Genomic DNA, 7,793 nt, shown 5'->3' on the forward strand with positions numbered 1-7,793 from the left:
ATGTGGAGGAATCGATGGATCATTTTTTCTTAAAACCATTGGAAATACAAAAGGCAGCTACAGGGAAACATACGAGCTGCTGACCGTGAAGGAAAACAACATACAACCTCTATTGGATTTATTGAAGAACGGGAAAGAATGTGAAAGAAAGTAGGCTTAGACGCGTGTGAATGTGGGCTTAGGCGCGTGTGAATGTGGGCTTAGGCGCGTGTGAATGTGGGTTTAGGCGCGTGTGAATGTGGGCTTAGGCGCGTGTGAATGTGGGCTTAGGTGCGTGTGAATGTGGGCTTAGGTGCGTGCAAATGTGGGTTTAGGCGCGTGTGAATGTGGGCTTAGGCGCGTGTGAATGTGGGTTTAGGCGCGTGTGAATGTGGGCTTAGGCGCGTGCGAATGTGGGCTTAGGCGCGTGCGAATGTTGGTTTAGGCGCGTGCGAATGTGGGCTTAGGCGCGTGCGAATGTGGGCTTAGGCGCGTGCGAATGTGGACTTAGGCGCGTGCGAATGTGGGTTTAGGCGCGTTCGAATGTGGGCGTAGGCGCGTGCGAATGTGGGTTTAGGCGCGTGTGAATGTGAGTTTAGGCGCGTGTGAATGTGGGTTTAGGCGCGTGTGAATGTGGGTTTAGGCGCGTGTGAATGTGGGCTTAGGCGCGTGTGAATGTGGGTTTAGGCGCGTGTGAATGTGAGTTTAGGCGCGTGTGAATGTGGGTTTAGGCGCGTGTGAATGTGAGTTTAGTCGCGTGTGAATGTGGGTTTAGGTGCGTGTGAATGTGGGCTTAGGTGCGTGCGAATCTGGGTTTAGGCGCGTGTGAATGTGGGCTTAGGCGCGTGTGAATGTGGGCTTAGGCGCGTGTGAATGTGGGTTTAGGCGCGTGTGAATGTGGGCTTAGGCGCGTGTGAATGTGGGTTTAGGCGCGTGTGAATGTGGGCTTAGGCGCGTGTGAATGTGGGTTTAGGCGCGTGTGAATGTGGGCTTAGGCGCGTGCGAATGTGGGCTTAGGTGCGTGCGAATGTTGGTTTAGGCGCGTGCGAATGTGGGCTTAGGCGCGTGCGAATGTGGGCTTAGGCGCGTGCGAATGTGGGCTTAGGCGCGTGCGAATGTGGGTTTAGGCGCGTGCGAATGTGGGCGTAGGCGCGTGCGAATGTGGGCTTAGGCGCGTGTGAATGTGGGCTTAGGCGCGTGTGAATGTGGGCTTAGGCGCGTGTGAATGTGGGCTTAGGCGCGTGTGAATGTGGGTTTAGGCGCGTGTGAATGTGAGTTTAGGCGCGTGTGAATGTGGGTTTAGGCGCGTGTGAATGTGGGTTTAGGCGCGTGTGAATGTGGGCTTAGGCGCGTGTGAATGTGGGTTTAGGCGCGTGTGAATGTGGGTTTAGGCGCGTGTGAATGTGGGCTTAGGCGCGTGTGAATGTGGGTTTAGGCGCGTGTGAATGTGGGTTTAGGCGCGTGTGAATGTGGGTTTAGGCGCGTGTGAATGTGAGTTTAGGCGCGTGTGAATGTGGGTTTAGGCGCGTGTGAATGTGGGTTTAGGCGCGTGTGAATGTGAGTTTAGGCGCGTGTGAATGTGGGTTTAGGCGCGTGTGAATGTGGGCTTAGGCGCGTGTGAATGTGGGTTTAGGCTCGTGTGAATGTGAGTTTAGGCGCGTGTGAATGTGGGTTTAGGCGCGTGTGAATGTGAGTTTAGGCGTGTGTGAATGTGGGGTTAGGCGCGTGTGAATGTGGGTTTAGGCGCGTGTGAATGTGGGTTTAGGCGTGTGTGAATGTGGGGTTAGGCGCGTGTGAATGTGAGTTTAGGCGCGTGTGAATGTAGGTTTAGGCGCGTGTGAATGTGGGTTTAGGCGCGTGTGAATGTGGGTTTAGGCGCGTGTGAATGTGAGTTTAGGCGCGTGTGAATGTGGGTTTAGGCGTGTGTGAATGTGGGGTTAGGCGCGTGTGAATGTGAGTTTAGGCGCGTGTGAATGTAGGTTTAGGCGCGTGTGAATGTGGGTTTAGGCGCGTGTGAATGTGGGGTTAGGCGCGTGTGAATGTGAGTTTAGGTGTGTGTGAATGTGGGGTTAGGCGCGTGTGAATGTGGGCTTAGGAGCGTGTGAATGTGGGTTTAGGCGCGTGTGAATGTGAGTTTAGGCGCGTGTGAATGTGGGTTTAGGCGCGTGTGAATGTGAGTTTAGGCGCGTGTGAATGTGGGTTTAGGCGCGTGTGAATGTGGGTTTAGGCGCGTGTGAATGTGGGTTTAGGCGCGTGTGAATGTGAGTTTAGGTGTGTGTGAATGTGAGTTTAGGCGCGTGTGAATGTGGGTTTAGGCGCGTGTGAATGTGGGTTTAGGCGCGTGTGAATGTGAGTTTAGGCGCGTGTGAATGTGAGTTTAGGCGCGTGTGAATGTGGGCTTAGGAGCGTGTGAATGTGGAAGAAATGTCAAACTAGTCCAGCAGTTGGTGCAAATAATAAAAGATAAACAAGCAGCTCAGACAATCGTAAAGAGACCAATGTAATTCGTATCAACAGAGACACTCCTCCCACCACCGCCGCCGACATGACGTCATTGAAAGTAGTGGCAGAGTCCTGGAGCTCTCCACCTCGCTCCCTCCCCAGCCCGCTCGCTCCCTCCCCAGCCCGCGCGCTCCCTCCTCCAGCCCACGCGTCGCGCTCCCTACCCCAGCCCGCGCGCCGCCTCCCCCAGTGCTTCCCTCCTCCAGCCCACGCGCTATGCTCCTGCATACAGGACAAGGGTTAATACGCAGCTCGCAGGCTGCCCCACTTTTCACCTTCCACAAAAGGTCCCTCAAATGTACAATATCTCCCCATCAATCCGTCCCAATATACCACCTGTCACAAACAGCACACACGTGAGCACATGACTTAGATATGCAACCTGGGTTAATATATACACGGCTACTCTAGCCAACTCACCTTTCTCCTCCGCAAGGTACTTTCAATGAGTTCATTTTTACCCCTTACTCAATTGCAATCATATCTATCCGCCACCACCACCCAGGAAGTACGCAAAGTATGTAATTAATATATCTGCCAGTGTCTCCTGTCCCTGTTTATTATAGAATGTGGGTTTAGGCGCGTGCGAATGTGGGCGTAGGCGCGTGCGAATGTGGGTTTAGGCGCGTGTGAATGTGGGCTTAGGCGCGTGTGAATGTGGGCTTAGGCGCGTGCGAATGTGGACTTAGGCGCGTGCGAATGTGGGTTTAGGCGCGTGCGAATGTGGGCGTAGGCGCGTGCGAATGTGGGCTTAGGCGCGTGTGAATGTGGGCTTAGGCGCGTGTGAATGTGGGCTTAGGCGCGTGTGAATGTGGGCTTAGGCGCGTGTGAATGTGGGTTTAGGCGCGTGTGAATGTGGGCTTAGGCGCGTGTGAATGTGGGCTTAGGTGCGTGTGAATGTGGGCTTAGGTGCGTGCAAATGTGGGTTTAGGCGCGTGTGAATGTGGGCTTAGGCGCGTGTGAATGTGGGTTTAGGCGCGTGTGAATGTGGGCTTAGGCGCGTGCGAATGTGGGCTTAGGCGCGTGTGAATGTGGGTTTAGGCGCGTGTGAATGTGGGTTTAGGCGCGTGTGAATGTGGGTTTAGGCGCGTGTGAATGTGAGTTTAGGCGCGTGTGAATGTGGGTTTAGGCGCGTGTGAATGTGGGTTTAGGCGCGTGTGAATGTGAGTTTAGGCGCGTGTGAATGTGGGTTTAGGCGCGTGTGAATGTGGGCTTAGGCGCGTGTGAATGTGGGTTTAGGCTCGTGTGAATGTGAGTTTAGGCGCGTGTGAATGTGGGTTTAGGCGCGTGTGAATGTGAGTTTAGGCGTGTGTGAATGTGGGGTTAGGCGCGTGTGAATGTGGGTTTAGGCGCGTGTGAATGTGAGTTTAGGCGTGTGTGAATGTGGGTTTAGGCGCGTGTGAATGTGGGTTTAGGCGCGTGTGAATGTGAGTTTAGGCGCGTGTGAATGTGGGTTTAGGCGCGTGTGAATGTGAGTTTAGTCGCGTGTGAATGTGGGTTTAGGCGTGTGTGAATGTGGGGTTAGGCGCGTGTGAATGTGAGTTTAGGCGCGTGTGAATGTGGGTTTAGGCGCGTGTGAATGTGGGCTTAGGCGCGTGTGAATGTGGGTTTAGGCTCGTGTGAATGTGAGTTTAGGCGCGTGTGAATGTGGGTTTAGGCGCGTGTGAATGTGAGTTTAGGCGTGTGTGAATGTGGGGTTAGGCGCGTGTGAATGTGAGTTTAGGCGTGTGTGAATGTGGGTTTAGGCGCGTGTGAATGTGGGTTTAGGCGCGTGTGAATGTGAGTTTAGGCGCGTGTGAATGTGGGTTTAGGCGTGTGTGAATGTGAGTTTAGTCGCGTGTGAATGTGGGTTTAGGCGTGTGTGAATGTGGGGTTAGGCGCGTGTGAATGTGAGTTTAGGCGCGTGTGAATGTGGGTTTAGGCGCGTGTGAATGTGGGCTTAGGCGCGTGTGAATGTGGGTTTAGGCTCGTGTGAATGTGAGTTTAGGCGCGTGTGAATGTGGGTTTAGGCGCGTGTGAATGTGAGTTTAGGCGTGTGTGAATGTGGGGTTAGGCGCGTGTGAATGTGGGTTTAGGCGCGTGTGAATGTGAGTTTAGGCGTGTGTGAATGTGGGCTTAGGCGCGTGTGAATGTGGGTTTAGGCGCGTGTGAATGTGAGTTTAGGCGCGTGTGAATGTGGGTTTAGGCGCGTGTGAATGTGAGTTTAGTCGCGTGTGAATGTGGGTTTAGGCGCGTGTGAATGTGGGCTTAGGCGCGTGTGAATGTGGGTTTAGGCGCGTGTGAATGTGGGCTTAGGCGCGTGCGAATGTGGGCTTAGGTGCGTGCGAATGTTGGTTTAGGCGCGTGCGAATGTGGGCTTAGGCGCGTGCGAATGTGGGCTTAGGCGCGTGCGAATGTGGGCTTAGGCGCGTGCGAATGTGGGTTTAGGCGCGTGCGAATGTGGGCGTAGGCGCGTGCGAATGTGGGCTTAGGCGCGTGTGAATGTGGGCTTAGGCGCGTGTGAATGTGGGCTTAGGCGCGTGTGAATGTGGGCTTAGGCGCGTGTGAATGTGGGTTTAGGCGCGTGTGAATGTGAGTTTAGGCGCGTGTGAATGTGGGTTTAGGCGCGTGTGAATGTGGGTTTAGGCGCGTGTGAATGTGGGCTTAGGCGCGTGTGAATGTGGGTTTAGGCGCGTGTGAATGTGGGCTTAGGCGCGTGTGAATGTGGGTTTAGGCGCGTGTGAATGTGGGTTTAGGCGCGTGTGAATGTGGGTTTAGGCGCGTGTGAATGTGAGTTTAGGCGCGTGTGAATGTGGGTTTAGGCGCGTGTGAATGTGAGTTTAGGCGCGTGTGAATGTGGGTTTAGGCGCGTGTGAATGTGGGCTTAGGCGCGTGTGAATGTGGGTTTAGGCTCGTGTGAATGTGAGTTTAGGCGCGTGTGAATGTGGGTTTAGGCGCGTGTGAATGTGAGTTTAGGCGTGTGTGAATGTGGGGTTAGGCGCGTGTGAATGTGGGTTTAGGCGCGTGTGAATGTGGGTTTAGGCGTGTGTGAATGTGGGGTTAGGCGCGTGTGAATGTGAGTTTAGGCGCGTGTGAATGTAGGTTTAGGCGCGTGTGAATGTGGGTTTAGGCGCGTGTGAATGTGGGTTTAGGCGCGTGTGAATGTGAGTTTAGGCGCGTGTGAATGTGGGTTTAGGCGTGTGTGAATGTGGGGTTAGGCGCGTGTGAATGTGAGTTTAGGCGCGTGTGAATGTAGGTTTAGGCGCGTGTGAATGTGGGTTTAGGCGCGTGTGAATGTGGGGTTAGGCGCGTGTGAATGTGGGTTTAGGCGCGTGTGAATGTGAGTTTAGGCGCGTGTGAATGTGGGTTTAGGCGTGTGTGAATGTGGGGTTAGGCGCGTGTGAATGTGAGTTTAGGCGCGTGTGAATGTGAGTTTAGGCGCGTGTGAATGTAGGTTTAGGCGCGTGTGAATGTGGGTTTAGGCGCGTGTGAATGTGGGGTTAGGCGCGTGTGAATGTGAGTTTAGGCGCGTGTGAATGTAGGTTTAGGCGCGTGTGAATGTGGGTTTAGGCGCGTGTGAATGTGGGGTTAGGCGCGTGTGAATGTGAGTTTAGGTGTGTGTGAATGTGGGGTTAGGCGCGTGTGAATGTGGGCTTAGGAGCGTGTGAATGTGGGTTTAGGCGCGTGTGAATGTGAGTTTAGGCGCGTGTGAATGTGGGTTTAGGCGCGTGTGAATGTGAGTTTAGGCGCGTGTGAATGTGGGCTTAGGAGCGTGTGAATGTGGAAGAAATGTCAAACTAGTCCAGCAGTTGGTGCAAATAATAAAAGATAAACAAGCAGCTCAGACAATCGTAAAGAGACCAATGTAATTCGTATCAACAGAGACACTCCTCCCACCACCGCCGCCGACATGACGTCATTGAAAGTAGTGGCAGAGTCCTGGAGCTCTCCACCTCGCTCCCTCCCCAGCCCGCTCGCTCCCTCCCCAGCCCGCGCGCTGCCTCCCCCAGCCCGCGCGTCGCGCTCCCTCCCCCAGCCCGCGCGCCGCCTCCCCCAGTGCTTCCCTCCTCCAGCCCACGCGCCATGCTCCTGTATACAGGACAAGGGTTAATACGCAGCTCGCAGGCTGCCCCACTTTTCACCTTCCACAAAAGGTCCCTCAAATGTACAATATCTCCCCATCAATCCGTCCCAATATACCACCTGTCACAAACAGCACACACGTGAGCACATGACTTAGATATGCAACCTGGGTTAATATATACACGGCTACTCTAGCCAACTCACCTTTCTCCTCCGCAAGGTACTTTCAATGAGTTCATTTTTACCCCTTACTCAATTGCAATCATATCTATCCGCCACCACCACCCAGGAAGTACGCAAAGTATGTAATTCATATATCTGCCAGTGTCTCCTGTCCCTGTTTATTATAGAATGTGGGTTTAGGCGCGTGCGAATGTGGGCGTAGGCGCGTGCGAATGTGGGTTTAGGCGCGTGTGAATGTGGGCTTAGGCGCGTGTGAATGTGGGCTTAGGCGCGTGCGAATGTGGACTTAGGCGCGTGCGAATGTGGGTTTAGGCGCGTGCGAATGTGGGCGTAGGCGCGTGCGAATGTGGGCTTAGGCGCGTGTGAATGTGGGCTTAGGCGCGTGTGAATGTGGGCTTAGGCGCGTGTGAATGTGGGCTTAGGCGCGTGTGAATGTGGGTTTAGGCGCGTGTGAATGTGGGCTTAGGCGCGTGTGAATGTGGGCTTAGGTGCGTGTGAATGTGGGCTTAGGTGCGTGCAAATGTGGGTTTAGGCGCGTGTGAATGTGGGCTTAGGCGCGTGTGAATGTGGGTTTAGGCGCGTGTGAATGTGGGCTTAGGCGCGTGCGAATGTGGGCTTAGGCGCGTGTGAATGTGGGTTTAGGCGCGTGTGAATGTGGGTTTAGGCGCGTGTGAATGTGGGTTTAGGCGCGTGTGAATGTGAGTTTAGGCGCGTGTGAATGTGGGTTTAGGCGCGTGTGAATGTGGGTTTAGGCGCGTGTGAATGTGAGTTTAGGCGCGTGTGAATGTGGGTTTAGGCGCGTGTGAATGTGGGCTTAGGCGCGTGTGAATGTGGGTTTAGGCTCGTGTGAATGTGAGTTTAGGCGCGTGTGAATGTGGGTTTAGGCGCGTGTGAATGTGAGTTTAGGCGTGTGTGAATGTGGGGTTAGGCGCGTGTGAATGTGGGTTTAGGCGCGTGTGAATGTGAGTTTAGGCGTGTGTGAATGTGGGTTTAGGCGCGTGTGAATGTGGGTTTAGGCGCGTGTGAATGTGGGTTTAGGCGCGTGTGAATGTGAGTTTAGGCGCGTG

This window comes from Ascaphus truei, chromosome 2, assembly GCF_040206685.1.
Source record: "Ascaphus truei isolate aAscTru1 chromosome 2, aAscTru1.hap1, whole genome shotgun sequence".
NCBI lineage: Eukaryota > Metazoa > Chordata > Amphibia > Anura > Ascaphidae > Ascaphus > Ascaphus truei.